The 24,170-nt window shown below is 43.0% G+C and overlaps 1 protein-coding gene across 2 annotated transcripts in view; it reads left to right on the top strand.

Moving 5' to 3' along the window:
* Positions 1-15,028: 15,028 nt before the first annotated feature.
* mettl21e (methyltransferase like 21e) overlaps positions 15,029-24,170 on the top strand; it is a 33,817-nt gene continuing 24,675 nt past the window's right edge. Inside the window, exons 1-2 of one of the 2 annotated variants that reach the window (XM_078221724.1) lie at positions 15,160-15,296; positions 23,991-24,083. The gene's annotated coding sequence lies outside the window, so the exon portion shown is untranslated. Of the gene's footprint in view, positions 15,297-23,990; positions 24,084-24,170 lie in introns of both variants that reach the window. The other variant, XM_078221723.1, reaches the window with a different exon arrangement.

Genomic DNA, 24,170 nt, shown 5'->3' with positions numbered 1-24,170 from the left:
ACCAGAGAAGGATCAAGAGTCTGAGGAGTCTCTAACTTCAGCTACAAAAATGGTACACCAACCATTGTGAACACATGGCAGCCAGCGTGCCAGAACCACAAGCAATGCTAGAACCTCATGGTAGTCTCAAATCATCAACAATGAACAGCAGATGAATATGCTACTCAACCACCTTCTTGCCACAGGAACATTCTCCCTCAGCATTAGAGAGCTTCCCGATGACCCAAACAGAGAAGGAAGAAGAATAGCCACCACCAGGCAGACAAATACCATTCTTGTCCACCCCACAAAAAATGATCAAGAGTAACAATAACTATCCACCACTAAACCAGCCAGATCAACCAGGCATGGTTTCACATCAAGCAATGGAAGAAATGGATGAAACCATACCTAAATGCCAATTCAACATCGAAGCCAACAACAAGAACCAGAACCACCAGAGTCTACCACTCTCTCAACAGAATGGTGAAGGAGATGTGGAAGGGTTATAAGGCCTCCAGATTGCCTGAATTCTAACTTCAAGGACTTGAAGGGGGAGATGGAGTAGTGAGAATGTTGTTAATGTTAATACTGCAACAGCAATAATGTTGGAATAGCATTAAGGTTGTAACAATAAGGTATGCATGAGACTTATAATAATGCAAGACTTGAAGTAACTTTATATCCATGGGATAAAGACTTGGGAGGGGGAGGTGTAGTAGTAGGGTCTTGTCCATGAAGTGTGTGACCGAGGACATGTGAGGTAAGAAGCCACATGACCCAGAGCCAGGGTCAGTCCAGAGATGGACAGAGATGGATAAAGACCTAGGATGGAGTTAGTTCCATACCTATAACTCTAGTGTATATATGTATATGGTTATAGGATATTGATAAAGATGTGCTGTTCATATGCTGAAGACTAAAAACGCTGGTCTTAGGTGGATCATAGTTGTGGTAATGTCCCCTTGAAGTTGTAAGACCATTCAGCAACCTAAAAGTCCCATGTGGGCTGTACAGAAATAATGTGAAGGGATTGTAGATTTAAATCACACTCATTCCAAAAAACATGAGAATGGTGTTTACGGGGGAAGGTGATGCAGTGTTTGGATGCTAAAATAAGCTCATAGTATAATGGAATTTGTTAAAATACTTGTCACACTCTTAATAATCCCATTAAAATGATTAGTTATTTTTAAACATGGCGAATAGCAGACACAAACTTCTTCCAATGTCTACAATGTCCAAGTCAATCTTCATAAATCTAATTGTCAACTACCAAGGAACAATATTGTACTTGAATATTTAATCAACTCCAGGATCTTGGGGACATAGGAAGAGGAGCAGGACAATTAGCCGATCAAGCATTAATTATAATGAATTATAATTAAGTAATAATGTACTTACTAATGTTGATGCACTTGGGACTTTCTTCAATCATTAGAAATTCCATGAATTCCCCAAACTGAACCCGTGCAAGTATATTATCTTCAAAACATCAACTATGATTAAACCAACTGTATTTCTTATTTAAAAGGAAAAATATCTCTTATTTATTGTGTCTGAGGAATATATTATTCGTGACTGAAGAATTGTTAATCTTGCTCGTAAATCATTTATCAGGTTTGTAGGAATAGGTTAACTCTGCTTGAGCTCCCTTTTATAGAACTGTTTGACCTCCACCAGCCCATGTCCATTGATGGCTTGGTTTACACAGCAGGTCAACCTATATAATTGCAAATTCAAACCTAAAACTTAACATTCTGGTTTAAGGCATAAAGTTGATCGCGGTTTAGACAAAACAGAACTAGTACTTGATGCGTGTTAAAGTACTGTGTCTGTCTAGTAGCCATGCATAACCACGTGGTTCCTGTTGCACAAGGATATCTTCAGATCACGAATAGTTAGGTACAAGGTGCATCTGATTTGATGAAGCCTGGGACCAGGGAGTATGGGTTAAGGTGCAGAGGTGGGACCAAAGGCAGGTGTGTTGGCAATTTTGCACTACCAGACAGCATGCTGGCTTGCCAGTATGTTCCCAGCTCTGGTGTATTTTTATGGAGGTTATTTTGGGGGGAGGGTTGCAGTTCTCTTCCAGTGAGTGGCAGGATATCATTACAACTAATTAAAGTGTCTATTAAGGACACTATTTGACACCTCTGAAGTTTTCCAGATGGCTGGCTGGCTCCCTGCTGAGGCCCCACCGATGGATGGAGGCTCTCCCTCTACAATGGCAACTGTGACCGCATCTTATTTTCAAATTTTCTAGTTGTTTCCACCTATATGAACAGCACGACTTTGTGATGAAGGGTTGCAAATTTTCCATGTGGTGAATGACCTTCTATTGGCTCTCCAGATGAGGGAGCATGTCCATCATCCCTGAATGGCTGATTCTTCAAAAGTCACCCTCTGGGTGTCACCGTTGGTGCTTGGGAGGTTCTTAACCTATACTTCATCCTGATAGCGACACCTGGACAAGGGAATGAAAATCTTGCCTATCCAGTTAGTAATGAAGCATGTACGATGATCTCAAATACATTCTGTACTGTGTGGTTCCATGTCAATTGATTTTCATGATGTGGAGATGCCGGTGTTGGACTGGGGTGAACACAGTAAGAAGTCTCACAACACCAGGTTAAAGTCCAACAGGTTTATTTGGTAGCAAATACCATAAGCTTTCGGAGCACTGCTCCTTCGTCAGATGGAGTGGAAATCTGCTCTCAAACAGTGCAAACAGACACAGAAATCAAGTTACAGAATACTGATTAGAATGCGAATCCTACAGCCAGCCAGGTCTTAAATGTACAGACAATGTGGGTGGAGGGAACATTAAACACAGGTTAAAGAGATGTGTATTGTCTCCAGACAATACTTATTTGAACTGTCTGGAGACAATACACATCTCTTTAACCTGTGTTTAATGTTCCCTCCACCCACATTGTCTGTACATTTAAGACCTGGCTGGATGTAGGATTCGCATTCTAATCAGTATTCTGCAACTTGATTCTGTCTGTTTGCACTGTTTGAGAGCAGATTTCCACTCCATCTGACGAAGGAGCAGTGCTCCGAAAGCTTATGGTATTTGCTACCAAATAAACCTGTTGGACTTTAACCTGGTGTTGTGAGACTTCTTACTGAATTGATTTTCAGACATTGACCATTAGTTTCAAGTTTCATCTTGATGCAGGAAGATATAGGGACTAAGCAATGTGAAGTATGACCCACCTTCAGGCTAGTCCCAGGCTAGGATCCAAATGTATGAGTTAAAAATTCAATTTTGCAAGAATATTAACCCATATTTAGTCCCTATGTGGACCCCACAGTTCTATCTCACAGGGGCGTCATACTGTGAGTACTCCAAGAAATAACCTTTGGCTATAGCAAAAGCTTAATAATTTAAAAATCTCCACAGATTTGGAATTAAGGAGAATTGCATCCTTTGAATTCACTGCATCCAATGCAAACACTGGCATTAGTTCTTTGAAATGGAAGCTTCCTACTTTGGAATGATTAGTCCTAGTTGCTAAGCAGAAGAAAACAAGGAAAGATAACTGCTGTTTCATTTCTGTGTATGTTTAATCATAAATATATTTTTAAAAGGGGTATCATAACCAGGCTTGCAGAGTTGTTGCTAATGCCAGCTGAAGGCAATTGTCCCAAGAAATGTTTGTGAAAATGCTTATGGGCTTAGCTGCAATATTGCTTGCTGCTAATTTTAGCAAAGTACACTTGCGTGAGATAGCCTCGATGTTGGCTGAGGAAATTATATTTGTTTTAAGGTGAAGCATATTCAAATCAGAGAATGATGGGTTTTTTTTTAAATCCACGTTCATCATGAATTTAAGAATTCTTGATCAGCCAAAGATTGATTTACTATCTGTCCAAAAAAGCTATGTTTTTTTACATCAGTAATTGCAAATTTGGGCAACATTCTACAAATACAGAGTGAAATTCAGAATTATAACCGCAGACCTGGTATTGTGTTTCAAAGTGCATCACAGCATTAGTGGAAAGTACAGGAGCTGTTACATATTCTCATACATGTTGAGATAATGATTAAATTGTTTATTACCAACTTGTTCTTCACACAGCAAAAGGAAATAAATAGCTGTTCAAAGGCGGAACATTGGCCCAGTAAATCTGTTCCGCGGAGGGTCATACTCCAGAGGTACCTCAGAGGATGCACTGGGGGATCTCCTGGAAGGATTGCATGGGAATTGCCCAGGAAGTTTCAACTTCAGTTTGGCAATTACCTTGCATCTGGAACCCTCTAAAACTCTGATTTAAAGTCAGGGACATTGCTTGATTCCAAATCTCCCAGTAGAATGGTTACCCAGGAAAAGTTAGAAGGATTACAACCAGTTCTAACACTTGGGTAATTTTGGTACAGATCGCCATTCAACCCCATGGACAAGTACCCTCCGACCATCCAACTACCACTCACCTCCCTGACCACTGACGCCACAACAATCCTGCCCCACCACCTCTCAATTCCCTCTGTCCTGTGAAGCGTCATGTGGCTGTGGAAAAGGCTGCTGCTACTGGCATCACCCCCACTGCTCATGTTCCTTCTTAGTGATGCAAGGTAGAGTTGCAACAGCTGTAATCACCCATAACTCACTGAAGGCTGACAACAGGGAAGTGCAGCTCAAGATGAAATTTTAGATAGGTGAATTCACTTCCACCAAGTTGAAAATCACCAATTCAGCAGTAGGAGCTGTGAGAATTAGCCTTTTACCTTGGCACTGCCGTGGCTCTTCAGTTTCTCTGTTTAAAGGCTTCCCAACCCATCAGTTTCACTGGAGAAGCACCCCATAGTGTACTCTCCTATTTAACTCTGGTGAGAGGCTGAGAGTTTACAGAATCCATGAATTAGCTGTTAAAGCCAGAATGCAGGGTTAAATTGTAAGTTCATTACCTGTTTGCACACTATGCTGACTGATCTAATAGCAGAACAAGAGTTTTGCCTGCAAACCAGCACGGATCAAACTCGGAAGTGGGCAGCATAATGTTGGGTTCCTAAACTGATGCCACTTTTTGGGGATTTAAACCTACACCCACATCGGAACCTGACTCTGCATAGCAGTTGTAACTCTACCTCATTTCTGTTCACAGTGCTAACCAAGATTCTATACAAGTTGCACGTAATTTCTCTGCTTTTCAATTCTGTCTCTCTGGTATCCTGGTGAATCCTATGAATAAAGCTGTAGAGAGGGCTTTAAACTAAATAGTGGGGAGTGGGTTCATGTGAGGAGAGATTTGGATAGTTAAAGAGAAAAGATGAACCAATAACGTATGGTCGCAATATGAAATTGCCCCTCTGGACCCTTTTGTATCTCTCCCCTCTCACCTTAAACTTATGCCCTCTAGTTTTAGACTCCCCTACCTTTGGGAAAAGATATTGATTATCTAGCTGATCTGTGCCCCTCATTATTTTATAGACCTCTATAAGATCACCCCTCAGCCTTCTATGCTCCAGAGAAAAAATTCCCAGTCTATCCAGCCTCTTTTTATAACTCAAACCATCAAGTCTCGGTAGCATCCTAGTAAATCTCTTCTGCATTCTTTCTAGTTTAATATACTTTCTATAATAGGGTGACCAGAACTGTACACAGTGTGGCCTTATCAATGTCTTGTACAACTTCAACAAGATGTCCCAACTCCTGTATTCAATGTTCTGATCAATGAAACCAAGCGTGCTGAATGTTTTCTTCACCACTCTGTCCACCTGTGACTCCACTTTCAAGGAGCTATAAACCCCTAGATCTCTTTGTTCTGTAACTCTCCCCAACGCCCTACCATTAACTGAGTAAGTCCTGCCCTGGTTCAATCTACCAAAATGCCATCATCTCGCATTTATCTAAATTAAATTCCATCCGCCATTCGTCAGCCCACTAGCATAATTGATCAAGATCCCGTTGCAATCGGAGATAACTTTCTTCACTGTCCACTATGCCACCAATCTTGGTGTCATCTGCAAACTTACTAACCATGCCTCCTATATTCTCATCCAAATCATTAATATAAATGACAAATAACAGTGGACCCAGCGCCAATCTCTGAGGCACACTGCTGGTCACAGGTCTCCAGTTTGAAAAACAACCCTCTACAACCATCCTCTGGCTTCTGTCATCAAGCCAATTTTGTATCCATTTAGCTACCTCACCCTGGATACCGAGAGATTTAACCTTATGCAACAACCTACCATGCGGTACCTTGTCAAAGGCCTTGCTAAAGTCCATGTAGACAACATCAACGGCACTGCCCTCATCTATCTTCTTGGTTACCCCTTCAAAAAACTCAATCAAATTTGTGAGACATGATTTTCCACTGACAAAACCATGCTGACTGTCGCTAATCAGTCCTTGCGTCTCTAAATGCCTGTAGATCCTGTCTTTCAAAATACCTTCCAACAACTTACCCACCACAGATGTGAAGCTCACAGGCCTGTAGTTCCCAGACGTTTCCCTGCAGCCCTTTTTAAACAAAGGCTGTAGTTCACAAGAGATTCTAGGCATCAAGGCGACACGGTGGCACAGTGGTTAGCACTACTGCCTCCCAGCGCCAGGGACCCGGGTTCAATTCCAGCCTCGGGTGACTGTGTAGAGTTTGCACATTCTCTCCGTGTCTATGTGGGTTTCCTCCGGGTGCTCCTGTTTCCTTCCAAATATGTGCTGGTTAGGTTGAGTGTCCATGCTAAATTGCCACTTAGTGTCCCAAGATGTGTAGGGTAGGGGGATTAGCAGAGTAAATATCTGGGGTTATGGGGATAAGGTCTGCATGGGATTGTTATCAGTGCAGGTTCGGTGAACCGAATGGCGTTCTTCTGCACTGTGGGGATTCTATGATTCTATTTTATGATCTGTTTTAGATGAGAGACAAGTTGTTAGGAGCACTAAGAACGGCTGACCAGGAATTTCTCCGGCCCTTACCACCAAAATCATTGGGCACATTGGAAGGATTAGCATGCTGATTATCAACCTGTTTGGCCTTATCATAAAGGCTCCTTCCATGGCCTTGAACCCAGAGCTCCTGGCTCAGAGGCAGGAGTTTTAGCACTGAGCCACAAAACCTCCTCGCTCACAGCACCAAGTGGCCTATAATAGGAAGAAGCGATGCAGAACCTACAGGATCAGGCACAGCTGCACCACCTGAGCTTCCTGAAGGAGATGGTGACCTGTATCATGAGGCTATGACTGAAACCATTATATCTGGTTTCATCAAGAATATTCAGAGTGACGGACTGTCTCTTGTTACGTTTCACACTTTAGCAAATCCCACTCATTCTCCTAACATGATGAACAAGTTGGAGGGACAGGGACCTGTAGTTTTCCACCCCAACCCCCAATTCCCTCATCCCACTCCTCCCCATCTGTATTTCTGCTTTCTCATTCTCATCAGTCAGACTTCATGAAGGCAGAGTACCTGATCTCTGAGGAAGAAACACCGTCATCAAGACTCCTGCATGCAATATTTCAGATATTTTGTGTTGAATTTGTTCTTGTGGCTGAGTCCTGCTGATGGGCTTGAAAGGGACCCCCCCCCCCCCCCCCCCCCTGCTTTTTAGAACTTCGGGCCACATTTTTCAGGCAGCAGGCAACTCATTTCTTGATGCCAGGGCATCTCGCCCAAAGGATGGCTCCCACCCAGGACCTGTTAGCCAATTGGAGGGCCAGCAACTCTGTAGTCTTGCAGTGCCACTGGGAGCAGTGGCCACTTCTGGGACCGCATCTTGAAGAAAGAGGAGCCAAGGGGGTAGGTCACCCTCCCAACCAGGTAAGTGGGGTCTGGGGACACCAGGGCCAGTCAGGCAGGCTCTGGAGTGGGTGTGGTTGATTAGGTAAGGACAAACAATGTGGTTGTTGAAGGGGTGGTCATTCCCACTGTCGCCCATAGGGTGCCTGAACAGAGGCTCCTAATACTGCATTCTCCTCTTGCGAGATGGCAGCATTTATGTTCCTATCACTGCCACTTCACAAGTTCCACTTGCTATTCCCTTCCAGCCAGCCGGATAACAAGGTAGTAAACTGGCTATGTGAACAAAGCCATATTGGTGTGCAAAAGTGTAGAATGGCACATTCTCAAATTGTGCCTATTGTCAGACACTATGATGTCCAGGATATGGTGTGTTGCATAAATTCCCTTGAGGGATTGGATGACCGTGACACTTCTGCAATTTATTTCTTTAAATCCACCGCAAGTAATAATAAATGACAAAAAGAAGGTCCCCCCTAAATTCAAATAAGTCCAATCCAGGGAGTCCTGTACAGCTTTGATGGAAAAGTAGAAGGTAATAATGGTTCCTTTTGTTTTTGGCTGTTTGCAGAATAATTTCTTGCGCAGGGTGAGTAATGCCCAGCCACCAGGCTGATTGCTGTGCTATTGCACAACATTTTGGTATTCCTCAATAACGTCGGTGAAATCTCTGAAGAATATCAAGCTGAAGCATTCTTGGTATAATTATTCTATCACTGAATATCAGTGACAGTGAGGTGCATGTGTTGTTCAAAATACTGTTGTAGTATCAGATTAGTGAGGATATAGTCTGTCTATCCTCCCAGACAATATTCTTGGATTTGGAGACATTCTTCATCTTGTTGCTAGGCTTGTTTTATTTCCCACAACTTTTTACAGTAGCTGGTAAATGCTGAGTGATTAAGGATGTATCTGCTTCAACCCTCTCGATGAAGTGTAAATCCTCTTGTGTCTGTTGTTGTTTGATACTTCCCTTGCACGTACTCTGTGATGGAGCCACATCTCATTAATCTTAGTCTGAACTGTTAGATTCTGGTTGGTATTTTTGCAATTTCTTTCATGTTAAAAAGAGTGCCTAGTGGCTTATTGTCTGTTTTGATCTTGAAATGCAATCCAATAACATAGTCTGAAAATTCTTTGCATGTCTATGAAGCTACCAATGCTTCTTTTTCTAATTTGGCGTATCATTGTTCTGTTTTTGCTAGTGAACAGTAAACTAGTCCATGCTTGGGTCTCTCTTGAAATAAAACACTCCCCAAACCTTTGGACAATGTATCTGCTGCGACAATGGTCAGTAATTCTGAGTCATAATGTGTCAAAAGTTCAGAAGCGATTAAAAGTTGCTTAATCCTTTCAAAAGCATTTTGCTGGTCCACATTCCCGCATCATTGTTGAGCCGTTATCAACAGCTGAATCAAGGGCTTGTTGACCTCTGCTGGGTTTGCTAGGAACTTGCCAACTCGGTTGGCCATTTCAAGGAATTTTTGAAACTCAGTTAGGTTCCTAAGTTCCTGGAAATTCTCTGATTACTTCCAATTTTTGTGGATCAACTGTGATAATAGTGGCTAGTACTATGTTACTTAGAAACGTGATCCTATGTTTACATTTCCATTCAATATTATGCCTGAATCCTGCAATCGGGACTGCTCTGACTCTGCCATCATCTTCTTCTCTCATGGAGCCATGGCATCCCTGTGGCATTTTACTCCTTCCATACCTTATAGATTGAAAGACATTGTTCTCTGGAAAATGTCTGGAGTGGGCGACATTCCGAAGGGCAATCTATTGAAACAATAACAATCAAAAGGCATTCTGAATGTGGTCAGCAATCTGGTTTCTTTGTCTTGGTCCAGAGGCCAGAGCCTCCAGTTTGGTAAGTGAAGTAATCTTGGCTTATTTGGCAAGAGGCCAATGGCTAGATTGCATATTCCATTGATTTGTTTAGTTGAATTAAATCCACTCAGATTTTCAACCATCATTTGGCTTTGGGACTGTAATCACTTCTGAACACCATTTTGTTGCCATGGTGACTGGTGAGATAATCTCTTGCTACTGCATCTTTTAAATTTCACCCTTGAGCTTGTTTAAGAGTGGGTAAAGGCACTTTCTTGTTTTAAAGAAGCAAATTGGTTTAACATCAGCTTATGAGGTACTTGGTTTATAAATCCCCTTGGCATGTAAATAATTGAATGTATTCCTGTCATTCTCATCAGAAGCTTCATCCACTTTATAGATTCAATCCAGTTTTAGGCATGTCTTTGTGCTTAGTAGAGAGGTGCAAGAATTTCTCGGTCTTTATATTCAAGCTTTAACTTTTAAAGTTGTCCCACCAGGACCTTGTAATTTGATAGATAAGCTTTGCAATGTTTGAGCCATTTGATTTAATCTGCTGAAACAGAAACCCCTGCTCCTGTGTCTAGTTTTAAACTCAGTGGGATGTCCATCCACTTTGAGTTTATTACACTACTACTTGTTTTCAGAATAATTTGCTTCCCCCAAGAAATTTATTTCCTTTGCGTGTGGTTCTTCCACTTGTATGTGGCTCTATTTTAAAATTTTCTCTGTTTACAGGTTGTCAGCGTTTCTGAGCAATAAACAGTTTTGAAATGATTTATTTTTCCACAGCTGTGGCTCTCTGCACCATCCTGCTGGCCATTCTTGCTTGTGCAGTTTGCTCCCACCACATTTTGCCAGGCTTAGGCTGTGGCATGCTTTCTGTCTTATGGCCTGCAAAACTGAATGGTCTCACCTCATCTTCCCCATGGGACCTCTCCTTCCCTGCGAACAAAAGCCAAATTCTGTTTCCTAAACTACTGCTTGCCTGTAGTGCTTTACGAGGCTTGAATTCTTTCTTGCCTATAGGAGATTTGATAATGCTTCATCCAATTAATAATGTGCCGGATGTTCTGAGAAACACAAGTTTTAGTGAGGACTTGAAGGAAATCAATATAAGTAGAGATGTGGTTTTGGGGAAATTAATGGGATTGAATGTGGGTAAATGTCCAGGGCCTGATCATCTTCATTCCAGAGTATGTAAGGAAATGGCCCCAGAAATAGTAGATACATTCGTGGTCATTTCCCAAAATATTTTGGACTCTGGAATGATTCCCACAGATTGGAGACTAATTAATGTAAGCCTGCTCGCTATTCAAAAAGGGAGATAGAGAAAACAGAGAACTATAGACCACTAAGCCTAACATCAGTACTGGGGAAGTTGCTAGAGTCCATTATAAAAGATTTCATAACTCAGCATTTGGAAAGCTGTGGTATAACCAGACAAACTCAGCATGGATTTACAAAAGGGAAATCAAGCTTGATGAATCTATTGGAATTTTTTGAGGATGTAACTGGTAGGGTTGACAGAGGAGAGCCAGCGGATGTGGTTTATTTGGACTTTCAGAAGGCTTTCAACAAGGTCTCACATTACAGACTACTATGTAAAGTTAAAGCTCATGGGATTGCGGGTAGTGTCTAGAGATGGACAGAAAGCTGGTTAGCAGATAGGAAGCAAAGAGTTGGAATAAATGGATCTTTTTCTGATTGGCAGTCAATGACTAGTGAGGATCTGTGCTAGAATCCCAATTGTTCACATTATATATTAATGATTTGAAAGAGGGAACTGAGTGTATTATCTCCAAATTTGCAGATGATACAAGTTGGGTGGGAGGGTGAGCTGAGAAGAGGATGCAGAGATGCTTCAGCGTGATTTGGACAGGCTGAATATGTGGCATACACATGGCAGATGCAGTACAATGTGGATAATTGTGAGGTTATCCACTTTTGTAGCAAAAGTAGGAAGGCAGAATTTTATTTGATTGTGTGTAAATTAAGAGAGGTGGATACTCAGTGAGACTTTGGTGTTGTTGTGCATCAGCCACTGAAAGTAAGCATGCAAGTACAGCAGCAAGTAAAGAAGGCAATTAGAGTGTTGGCCTTCATAGCGAGAGTATAGGAATAGGGATGTTTTACTGCAAACGTATACAGCTTTGGTGAGGCCACATTTGGAGTGTGCAGTTTTGATGTCCTTATCTGAGGAAGGATGTTCTTGCTATAGTGGGAGCACAGCGAAGATTTACCAGGTTGATTCCTGGGATGGCCGGACTGTCATATGAGGAGAGATTAAGTCAGTTAGGATTATATTCACTGAAGTTTAGAAGAGTGAAAGCTCTGACAAAGGGTCATCTGGACTCGAAATATCAGCTCTTTTCTCTCCTTGCAGATGCTGCCAGACCTGCTGAGATTTTCCAGCATTTTCTCTTTTGGGTCATTCTGCTGTTGGTAGGCTGTGGCAGGTGGGGTACGGCAAGGATCAGTACTTGGGTTCCAGCTGTTCATAATATATATCAATGATTTGGATGTGAGGACCAAACATAATATTTCCAAGTTCGCAGATGATACAAAACCAGATGGGAATGTATGTTGTGAGGAAGGTGTAAAGCGGAGGATTTGGACAGACTTAGTGAATGGGCAACATGGTAGATGGAATGGAATGTGGAAAAATATGTGTTAATCCACTTTGGTAGAAATAACAGATGTGTTACAGTATTTCCTAAATGGTAAGAAATGAGAAAGTTTAGATGTACAAAGGGACCTGGGTGTCTTTGTCCATTATTCACTGAAGCTAACCTATAGGCGCAGCATTCTATTAGAGAGGCTAATGGAATGTTAGTCTTTATCACAAGATGATTTGAGTACAGGAGTAGTGAGGGCTTGGTTAGACCGTACCTATCCCCTTACCTCAGAAAGGATATTATTGCTATCGAGGGAGTAACCATAAGATGTAGGAGCAGAAGTAGGCCATTCGGCCCATTGAGTCTGCTCCGATTCAAAGAAATCAGGACTGATCTGAAATGATAACCCTCAACTCCACTTTCCCGCCTTATCCCCATAAGTGCAATGAAGGTTCACCAGATTTGTTCCGGGAAAGGTGGGACTGTCTTATGAAGAGAAATTGGGCAAACTGGGCCTGTATTCTCTCAAGTTTCGAAGAATAAGAGGTATCTAATTGAAACGAAATCCCGGAATAGACAGGGTAGATCAGGTAAGATATTTTCCTTGAATGGGAAGTCTAGAACCAAGGAGCACAATTTCAAAACAAGGAAGAAGCCACTTAGGACTAAGATGAGAAGAAATTTCTTTACATAGAAGGTTGTGAATTTATGGAATTCTCTATCCCAGGGGCCCTAGAAGCTCATTCATTGAGTATGTTTGGTAGATTTCTGATTAACAATAATGTAAAGGGTTATGGGGATAGTGGATGTAAAAAGCATTGAAGTGTCCAATCAGCTGTGATCGTATTAAATGGTTGAGCAAGCTCAATGGGCTGAATGGCCCACGACTGTTCCAATGTTGCTTTCCAGCCCTGTATCTTTTTAACGTATGTTGAATCTTTAAATCACTGTCACCGTGTTTTGTTGTGTGGTCAGGGTCTGGACAGGAGCTTTGTTCTCCCAGACAATGCTGTTGGGTTTGTAGCTTCTCAAAACCATTGCTCTTTATTTACAGTAAGTATTATTTACACATGTGGACCTCAACATGAGGTTGGAACTTCTCCTGTTTCCAGGTCTCTTCACTTCTCAGTCATGGCCTGACATTATGTATGCCCTTTACTCTATACGTACCACCAGCTACACTGTAGCCACTGGAGTGACACCACTAAGGAGCATGAGGATAGGCTAAGGCACCCATACAAAAGGTGCTAAAGGAATAAGCAAGGATGAATAGTTCAGTTTTGTGTGCATTATTGGAAGTGTTTTTGGATAAAGTTGTAGAATTGTTTAATCGGTGGCTTTTATTTCAGAGTTTTTTTTGCCAAGAGGACACTGTAGCAGACGGATTGGAAGGGGGGAACTGTCGAGTAATTGTGATGTGGGGATGAGATCTTAAGGGGATCATTGTCTGAGAACCTGCTGACAAACAGTCTATCCAGGGTGACAGAGTCCTGGATACCGCGTCTCTGCTTCCCTTTCCTCCTTCTCTTGAGGTAGCCTCCCATTTCCTGGTGGCAAGGACTGTATCCTCAGGATAGCAAGGTTATGGAGGACACTACAGACCACAGTGAAGTTTGGCGCACTGTCTAATGAGTACTGAGGTGCCCCCAGCTTCCCCCACACCTCCTCAAACTCCTATATTGTCCATGAATGCAGAACCGTTGTTTCAGGATGCTGATTGTGTGTTCCATTGTATTTCTTGTTACTGCATGTCTCTTATTACAAGTACGTCATCTTTGTGTGGTTGGGTGGTGGTTACAACATTTATCGCTTGCCATTCAGCAGTCACCATCTGATTCTTTGTGGTTGCCCTCAGGATAGCTGGAATTCACCAAGAGGATCTTCTGGTTATGGTCACATCCAAGCAGAATGTTAATAGATTGAATGGCCATGCAGTTATGGAACATCTGGGGCCTATAGAGCCACATGTATGAGGTGATTATATGTTGCATCTTGGGAATCCAGCCAGATTGGCAAATTTCCTCCCTCTCTCTGGTCAGTGAGAAGTTGCTATCAAAGTTTCTGGTGTACGGGACCTTCTTGACATCCCTAATGGATGGTGAACTGTGAGTTGTTGCTGACGTCTCCTGCTCTCGCATGAAAAAATCCACTGGTGTTGAGGTTTAGAGCAATGGTGACCTTGACAGCTACTGACAGTGTTGTCCTCACCTTCCTATGATGCTGCAGGTCAGACTGTAGGAAGTGGCACTGTTCAAAGAGAACCTTCTCATTGAGGTGCAGGCATCAGAGACACTGCTCTAGGCAGAGGTAAAGATAGAAGGTCCCCTCAGAAAACTCTTGGTGGGTAGAGAGTGCTGTGGGCTACTTGAGTGAACCACATTGCATTCGCCATTGAAATTATTGAGAATAACTGCACAGTTTGCACAAGTAATGGCCCACAGGACTTTCTGCTCCCAGGGAATCATCATAGTTTGCACAGTAACACTTCTAAGTGGCGTTATGCGAACAAGTATTTCCCAATTGCCTCTATTAATAAAACCACCCCCATATGTTTTTATTGACAACCTTCTGAACTTGTCCTGCCACTTTGAAAGATTTATGCCTGTTCAGATTCAGAACCCCTTGAAAATTGTACAATTTAATTTATATTGCCTCAAATAACATGATTGGTTAAAATTTTTCCATTGCTTAAAAAGCACTTTCTTCTGAGTGTACATTTCCAAACTCTGGAATGCAATGCAAAACGGTCATTTCTGTTTTTTAAAGAATAAAATATGGCCAAATATTTTGCAGCTGAAGCTTTGATTGACTTATCGAACACATTGGTTTGAGTCCCCTTGTTCAGCAGAGGGATGGTTATCACAAATGAACTGTGGTCATTTTGAAGTGCTTCTAACTCTGTATTTAGTGTGGATATTACATGACATGAGATTAGGTGACCTTGTTAACTTGCAGCTGCTGCAGTTTGTTTTCTGCCATACTGAAGTTGTTGGCAAATATTGGAACTTTGAATTTAAGGTCGCAGTCTTCTGGTATTGTTGGGCTATGTGAGGGAAAAGCTGGAAGACACCTCCTTAGGACCTTTCTACTGCAGGAAAAGAACTCATGGTTTAGGTATGTCAATAGCAAATGTCACTGTTAATAGCAAATGTGCATCTAATTGCTATGTATAGACTGAGAGTCAGTCATATGTCTAAAGTTCCACTGAAATAATTTATTACCTAAACTTTAAATCAGAAGGCAGCAATGTTTATTTGAAAATGAAAGATAAAATGTGCATCTGTCATTTCAAAGTCTCCAGTTAATTAGAAATGGAAATACTTGGAGCAAAGTTTGCTACTCGAACATACTAGACCGAGGGCCTGTTATTCATTGTGGCACAGTGAAACCTGTGAGGTCTACAGCAAAACTGAAAACATTTGCAGAGGTGTTTTAATTCCAAGGGAACGGGCAGAGCAGGATTTAAAATGGAGTGGATTAATTTCCCTTTGGAAAGGATATGCAAGGTTTAGAAAAAGTGCAGAAAGGATTGACGACAGTGGTTCCAGGAATGAGAGGCTTCAGTTACGTGGGTAGATTGAAGCAGCTTGAGCTGTTCTCCTTAAAGACCACACGGGTCACACGGAGTTGGGGGTAGGGTGTTAGCGTGGATTGGGGATTGGCTATCCGACAGGAAGCAGAGAGTCGGAATAAATGGGTGCTTTTCTGGTTGGCGGATGGTAACTAGCGGCGTGCCGCAGGGATCGGTACTGGGGCCTCAACTATTTACCATTTATATAGACGATCTGGAGGAGGGGACTGAGTGTAGGGTAACAAAGTTTGCAGACGACACAAAGATAAGTGGAAAAGTGAATCGTGTGGAGGGCGTAGAAGGTCTGCAGAGAGATTTGGACAGGCTGAGTGAGTGGGCGAGGATCTGGCAGATGGAGTATAATGCTAACAAATGCGAGGTTATTCACTTTGGAAGAAATAATAGCAAATTGGATTATTATCTAAATGGAAAGAAATTACAACATGCTGCTGTGCAGAGGGACCTGGGGGTTCTTGTGCATGAGACGCAAAAACCCAGTCTGCAGGTGCAACAGGTGATCAAGAAGGCAAATGGGATGTTGGCCTATATCGCAAGGGGGATAGAATATAAAAGCAGAGATGTCTTGCTGCATCTGTACAGGGCATTGGTGAGGCCGCAGCTGGAATACCGTGTGCAGTATTGGTCCCCTTATTTGCGGAAGGATATATTGGCCTTGGAGGGAGTGCAGAGAAGGTTCACCAGGTTGATACCAGAGATGAGGGGTGTTGATTATGAGGAGAGACTGAGCAGATTGGGTTTGTACTTGTTGGAATTTAGAAGGCTGAGGGGGGATCTTATAGAGACCTATAAGATAATGAAGGGGCTGGATAGGGTAGAGGTGGAGAGATTCTTTCCACTTAGAAAGGAAACTAGAACTAGAGGGCACAGCCTCAAAATAAAGGGGGGTCAGTTTAGGACAGAGTTGAGGAGGAACTTCTTCTCTCAGAAGGTGGTGAATCTCTGGAATTCTCTGCCCACTGAAGTGGTGGAGGCTACCTCATTGAATATGTTTAAATCACGGATAGATGGATTCTTGATCGGTAAGAGAATTAGGGGTTATAGGGATCAGGCGGGTAAGTGGAACTGATCCACATCAGATCAGCCATGATCTTATTGAATGGCGGGGCAGGCTCAAGGGGCTAGATGGCCTATTCCTGCTCCTATTTCTTATGTTCTTATGTTCTTAAATTGAGAGGAGACTTGATAAGAAGTGTTCAGGATCACGAGGAGTCCGGACAGGGTAGACAGGGAGAAACTGTCCCCATTGGCGGAAGATTCGCGAACCAGTGAGTGCAGATTAATTTAAAGCCATTGGCAAAAGAGACAAAGGTGCTCTGAGGCAAAGCTTTGTCACATAGTCAGTGGTTAAGATCTGAAATGCACTGCCCGAGAGTGTGGTGGAGACAGATTCAAATGCGGCTTTCGAAAGAAGATTGGATAATTATCTGAGGAGAAAATCATTTCAGGGCCGCAGGGGAAAAGTGGGGGGTTTGAGACGAGGGAGAATTGCTCTTTCAAAGAGCTAGTAGACAGATGGTGGGCTGAGTGGCCTCCTTCTGTGATTCTATGCCATTGTATTAGGTTCTTGTATGGTTGTGTCGTGACCCCGTGAATCTTTGTTTAATCCATATTTAGTGGATTTTCCAGAAGGCCGTTAATTACAAAATAGCATAAATAGAATTGGGGGAGTGAGTGGTTAAGATCTGGAATGCATTGCTTGAGAGGGTGGTGGAAGTGGACACAATCATAACTTTTAAATTATAAATATTTGAAAAGAATTGCAGGGCTGTGGGACTGAGTAAATTGCTCTTACAGAGAGTTGACACAGACACAACTGGCCAAATGGCCTCTTTCCATGCTGTAACCATTTTATGCTTCTATGAAAAGAAAGCACAAGAGCGCCCCTCTAGGCCAGACAAGAGAAACCCGTGCCTCTGTTACCCCAGGACTCCCGTCCTTCTCATTAATAACTCTTTGGCAAAATCCCCTTCTTATCACAACTTACATAAGTAGTGACAAGGATTGTCAGAGGATACAACAGGGTATGGATACATTGCAGACTTGAGCAGAGAAATGGCAAATGGACTTTAATCCGGACAAATGCGAGGTGATGCATTTCAGAAGATCAAATTCAGGTGTGAATTGTAGAGTAAATGGCAGAACCCTTAGGAGCATTGACATACAGAGGGATCTGGGCATACAGGTTAACGGATCCCTGGAAGTGGCAACACAGGTGATTAGGTGATCAAGAAGGCATACAGCATGTTTGCCTTCATCAGCCGGGACATCAAGTATAAAAGTTGGCAAGTTATGTTGCAACTGTATAAAAGTTTAGTTAGGTTGCATTTGGAATATCGCGTGCAGTTCTGGTCGCCTCACTATCAGAAGGGCATGGATGCTTTGCAGAGGGTGCAGAGAAGGTTTACCAGGATGTTGCCTGGTCTGGAGGGTTTTAGGTATGAGGAGAGGTTGGATAAACTCGGATTGTTTTCACTGGAAAGATGGAGACTGAGGGGAGACCTGATAAAGTCTACAAAATTATGAGAGGCATAGACAGGGTGGATAGTCAGAGGCTTTTTCCTGGGGTGGAAGGGTTGATTACAAGAGTGCACAGGTTCAAGATTGGGGGAGGGGGGGAGTGCGGGGGGGGGGGGGGGGGGGGGGGGGGGATGGGCAGCATTTAGGGGAGATGTGCAGGGAAAGTTTTTTTACAGGGAGTGGTGGGTGCCTGGAACACGCTGCCAGTGGAGGTGATGGAAGCAGGCACATTAGCAACATTCAAAGTGCATCTTGATAGACACATGAACGGAAGGCAAATAGAGGGATAGGAAGTGCATATCGGCACAGGCTTGGTGGGCTGAAGGCCTGTTCCTGTGCTGTATTGTTCTTTGCTCTTTGTCATCGCTCTATACTTAAGCCTACTGGGTAGCCAATCCTTAGGTCGATGTTCCCCCACCCCCTGGGTGGACATAGAGTTGCTCTTTTGGGGTCCCATCTATCCAGCCCCTCCATGGTGGCTCTCATCACATCCCACTCCTCACCCCATGTGCCCTGAAGCCACCCTGGCACCAGACACCCCCACCCCAGACACCCATGCCTCATACTGCATACTCACACAGCACAGACAGAAGATTCCAAGACTAACGACACCAACTGCAACCCACCCGCCGAGTAAAGCCTTCTGCTGACCTCCTCTTTCTCTAACCCCCTCAACCCCCAAGACCACCTCGGAATTGCCCAGTGGTCTCTGTGCCCTTGGACTCCCTCATGCTCAGTGGAGAGAGTGTTACTCACTTCCTTCCTCCCTCTCGGAGATCATGGTGCCTGGTTCCCATTTTTGAAGAGCAATAATGAATCGTGCTGGCATGACGTCATGGCCGGTGGGTGGGAAGCTTCAATGATGGCTGTAGTTGGACTGGAAAACATTACTGAAATGAAAGACAGTGGACCGGCAATGGCAGGCATTTAAGGAACAAGTCGGTGAACTCCAGAATTTGTTTATTCCTGTTTGGCACAAGAATGGTAAGGGAATTATGGCCAAACCATGGCTTACAAGGGAAATTAGAGATAGAATCAAATTCAAGGAAGAAGCAGACAAATTTGCAAGAAATGCAATAGGCCTGAGGATTGGGAGCAGTTTAAAATTTAGTAAAGGAGGGCCAAAGGATTGATTAAGAAGGAGAAAATAGAATATGAAGGTAAGCTGGCGGGGAACATAAAAACTGACTGTAAAAGTTTCTACAGGTATGTAAAGAGAAAAAGATCAATAAAAATGAATGTAGGAGGACCCCTACAGTCCGAAACAGGAGAATTCATAATGGGAAATAAAGAAATGGCTGAGGAATTAAATTTGTACTTTGCTTCAGTCTTCACAAAGGAAGACATGAATAATGTACCAGAAGTTCTGAGAGAAACAAGTTTTAGTGAGGAGCTGAAGGAAATCAGCATTAATAGAGAAATGGTTTTGGGGAAATTGATGGGATTGAAGGTGGATAAATCTCCCAGGTCCTGATAATCTTCATCCCAGAGTATTTAAGGAAGTGGTCCTGGAAATAGTAAATCCATTGGTGGTTATTTTCTAAAATTCTTTGGACTCTGAACTGGTTCCTTCAGAATGGAGGGTAGCTAATGTAAGCCCGCTATTCAAAAAGGGAGGCAGAGAGAAAATGGGGAACCATAGACCAGTGAGCCTAATGTCGGTACTGGGGAAGTTACTGGAGTCCATTATCAAGGATTTCAGAACTCAGCATATGGAAGGCAGTGGTATAATCAGACAAAGTCAGTATGGATTTACAAAAGGGAAATCCTGCTTGACAGATCCATTGGAATTCTTTGAGGATGTAACTAGTAGGGTTGACCAAAGAAAACCAGTGGATGTTGTTTATTTAGACTTTCAGAAGGCTTTTGACAATGTCTCACATAACAGACTATGTAAAGTTAAAGCGCACATGATTGTAAGTAATTTCTTGAGATGATTAGAAAGCTAGTTAGCAGATAGGAAGCAAAGAGTTGGCATAAATGGGTCTTTTTCTGATTTGAAAGATGGAACTAAATGTATTATCTCCAAATTTGCAATTGATACAAAGTTGGATGGGAGGGTGAGCTGTGAGGAGGATGCAGAGATGCTTCAGTGTGATTTAAACAGGCTGAGTGTGTGGGCATGTGTATGGCAGATACAGTATAATGTGGATAAATGTGAAGTTATCCACTTTGATAGCAATAATAGGAAGACAGATTGTACTTGAATGGGTGTAAATTGAGAGAGGTGGATACTCAGAGAGACTTTGGTGTCTTCATGAATCGGTCGCTGAAAGCAAGGACACAGGACAGCAAGCAGTAAAGAAGACCAGTGATATGTTGACCTTTATAGTGAGAGGATTTGAGTATAGGGATAGGCATGTTTTGCTGCAATTGTGTAGGGCTTTGGTGAAGCCATACCGGGAGTATTGTGTGCTGTTCTGGTGTCCTTATCTGAGGAAGGATGTCCTTGCTATAGAGGGAGTATAGTGAAGGTTTACCAGACTGATTCCTGGGATGGCAGGTCTGTCGTATGGCGAGACCATGATGGTTAGAATTGTATTCATTGGAGTTTAGAAGAATGAGAGGGGATCTGACAGAAATTTATAAAATTCTAACAGGGTTAGACAGGGTAGATTCAGAATGAATGTTCTCAATGGTGGGGGAGGCCAAAACTAGGGGTCTTAGTTTTAGGATAAAGAGTAAACCTTTTAGAACTGAAGTGAGGAGAAATTTCTTCACCCAGAGAGTGATGAATGTATGGAATTCACTACGACAGAATGCAGTTGAAGCCAAAATGTTGTGTGATTTCAAGAAGAAATAAGATATAACTCTCGGGACCAAAGGGATCAAGGGATATGGGGGGGAAAGGGGGGAATTAGGATATTGAATTTGGTGATCAGCCATGATCATGATGAATGGCGAAGCAGGCTCAAAGGGCGGAATGGGCTCCTGCTGCTTCTAGTTTCAATGTTAAGCCCGCTAAGTAGATGCTAATGTATTTAAATTCATGCTAATCAAGTTGAAGCCCTTCCTGAGGTGGGGGGGCTGGGAAGATTGCGATCTGAAATCTTGCCAGCACAAATCCCACTCTTGGCCTCTCATGAGATTTAATGGCCGTGACGAGATGTACCTGTGGTGAACAATCGCGTTAAATCGCACCCTGTACTTCCCATCAACCTTCGTTATTGAACCAATTGAACTTATTAGAAGCAAACATTGGAGAGAAACAGGCTGTGATTGGAGGAGCAGCAAGCAATGGGAACTATGAAGGTGTGTAGACAGACAGATTCTGGAATGTGCAGCCTCTCCATTTACCACACTGGCCACTTCCCCATAAATCCCAGTGCTCTGGCCCTGCTCCAGCTACTTGTTTCCGGCTCTGATCCCTTTCCTCTGGCTTCGGCAATGTCCCTTCCAGCTTTTGGCGTTCCTCTGGGCGGGCACCCTTGTTCAGGTGCTGTAAGGCTTCAGGCCTCATTCTGGGTGTCTCCTCCACTCTCATCGCACCCTAACCTCCACCCCACCTCCCTTCCCCCAGCCAATTTAGTGAGTGAGGGTCAGTGTATGTGAGAGTGAGTGTGTGTGCAGGTGGATGAGTGAGTGAGTGAGTGAGTGAATAAGTGTGTGAGAGAGAGTGTGTACCTGGGTAGGTGGGTGAGTGAGTGAGTGTGTGTGTGTGAGAGAGTATTAAGTCTTCCTTAATACTGGGGGGGGCTGAGGGAGGTGAGAGAGAGAGGAGACTGTGGGGGAAAGTTTCCCATCCTGCCCACCACGGGAATCATAGCGGGCGGGGGGGGACAGACCATGCAAAAGGCCTGTTGACCTCGGATGGGATTTTCCAGTTTTAGGCCGAGCGCGGCCAGAAAATCCTGGCCTTATGTCTGGCTCATTCCCAGTCTCAGAGTCCTCTTTCTTTCATCCTTGCCCCCACATACCAACAGCAACTCTCACCCACTTTCACACAGAGTCAGGATGAGTGAGTGAATACCCTGAGACTGGGAGTGAACTGGACTCACACACTCTCACCCTTTCACACTCTAATGGTCATCTTTATTACTCATTTTTTAATGGTAGCCATGGTGTGGATATGCTGGCGTTGGACTGGGGTGGGCACAGTAAGAAGTCTCACAACACCAGTTTTATTTGGAATCATGAGCTTTCAGAGTGCTGTTCCTTCATCAGGACTCACCTGCTGAAGGAGCAGCGCTCCGAAAGCTCGTAAAGTCCTGTTGGACTCTAACCTGGTGTTCTGAGATTTTTTACTGTGCTCGTCTTTTAAATTATCAATTTATTGTTGTGATTTTGTTTGCTCAGTAAGTTGTTTACTTTCGTACGTCAGCTGTTTTTTAAAAAATTCCTGTCTCATGTTGTGCCAAAATTTATCTTTCCAAAACTTGCTCATCAACTCCATTGAGTGGGAAAAATTGAAATTTGGTCCCCATGCAAAAAGATTGGACAGGCCTGTTTTCGGAATTCTTAATTCTCCTTGCGCTTTTCACTTTTTGTCCCAGTAGTTTGGGGTTGTTGAAGTCTCTAATTATTATGGCTGTATTATTTTTGCAGTAATGTGAAATTTACTTATAAATTTGCTTCTTTATGTCTTCTCATTATTTGAGGTATAGGGTAAACATCCAATAATTTATTAACTTCTTTATGGTTCCCTAACTGTAACAAACTAAATTCAACCTTTGAACCCTCTAATATATTGTCACTCTGTAGAACTGTAATGTTATGAATGATCAATACTATCTCTTCACCCATCTTCTCTCTCGTCCCGGGTTCTTGTATTTTTCATCCCTTATCCTTCTTGAGTATATTGCAGTCAGGAATATTTAGTTCCCTTTGCTGCCCATGTTTAAGCCAAGTCTCCTTTACAGCCATTTATATCACAACTTATACCTATAGCTCATCAACCTTGTGTGTATTCTTCCTGCATTAACGCACGTGCATTCCAACACCAGTCAGCTTTGTTTTTTCCTCTGATTCCTGCTCTTCATGCTGTTTTTTGTCCTGTTTATGTTTTTCTCTCCTAGTCTTTTTTGCATCTTCGTTTTCCTCTATTGCTGTGTCCTGGTGCCTCTCTCCCACAGTTAATCTTCCCATGTGGAGATTATTCCCACTGATTCAGGTACAACCTGTTCAAATTGTACAGTAAACCCCTCTGCCCAAAACTACTCACCCTGTCCCAGGAATCAATTCTTCAGCCATTCATTTGTCTGAACTTTCTGTACACATGAGCACTGTGAGTCCTGATACCACATTGGAAATCCCATTCCTTAATCCTAGCTCCTGCAACTCAATCTGTATATCTCAACCCTTTTCCTGTCTATGCCACTGGTTCCTAACATGGTCCTTGACTTCTGACTGTTCTCCTTTCTATTACTGAATGTCCTATACCTGTGCAATGATAGTTAGTGGCAATACCTGGTGTACTAATGGGGTGAAGGCATTTTGTCCAACTCCATGGTTTACAATCAATTTATTTCTTAATGAGGTCAAGAGAAAGGAAGAGATTTGGGCAGAGAAGAGATGTGTGGATCTGTAAGAATGTAGAGTGATTACGGTACTAGAGTCCATTTACAGGACAATTTATTACAGGACATAACTTATTGGCCCAGATCTTCTGGTCAGCAGCAATGCAGGGATATCGCTGCTGAAGGTAAATGTAGCCCTAGGAGTTTGTGCTCTTGTAACCAGGTCTTCCTGTCCCGCAACAGGAATGGTTCAGTTCAGTCCTCCACAGCGAGCAATGGCAAAGAGGAGCAGTGGAGGGAACACAATCCATTTCACAACATTATTGTTGTGTTCGGGTAAGATTGTTACAAGTTTTAAGGGTTTCAGTGGAATTAGGGAGTGAGTGGCTCTGAGTGGGTGGGTGAGTGTTTGGGGGTGGGGGA

The sequence above is a fragment of the Mustelus asterias genome, chromosome 10 (assembly GCF_964213995.1).
Source record: "Mustelus asterias chromosome 10, sMusAst1.hap1.1, whole genome shotgun sequence".
Lineage (NCBI taxonomy): Eukaryota > Metazoa > Chordata > Chondrichthyes > Carcharhiniformes > Triakidae > Mustelus > Mustelus asterias.
Note: the sequence above shows the minus strand (reverse complement) of the source record. Positions and strands in the feature narration are given on the sequence as shown.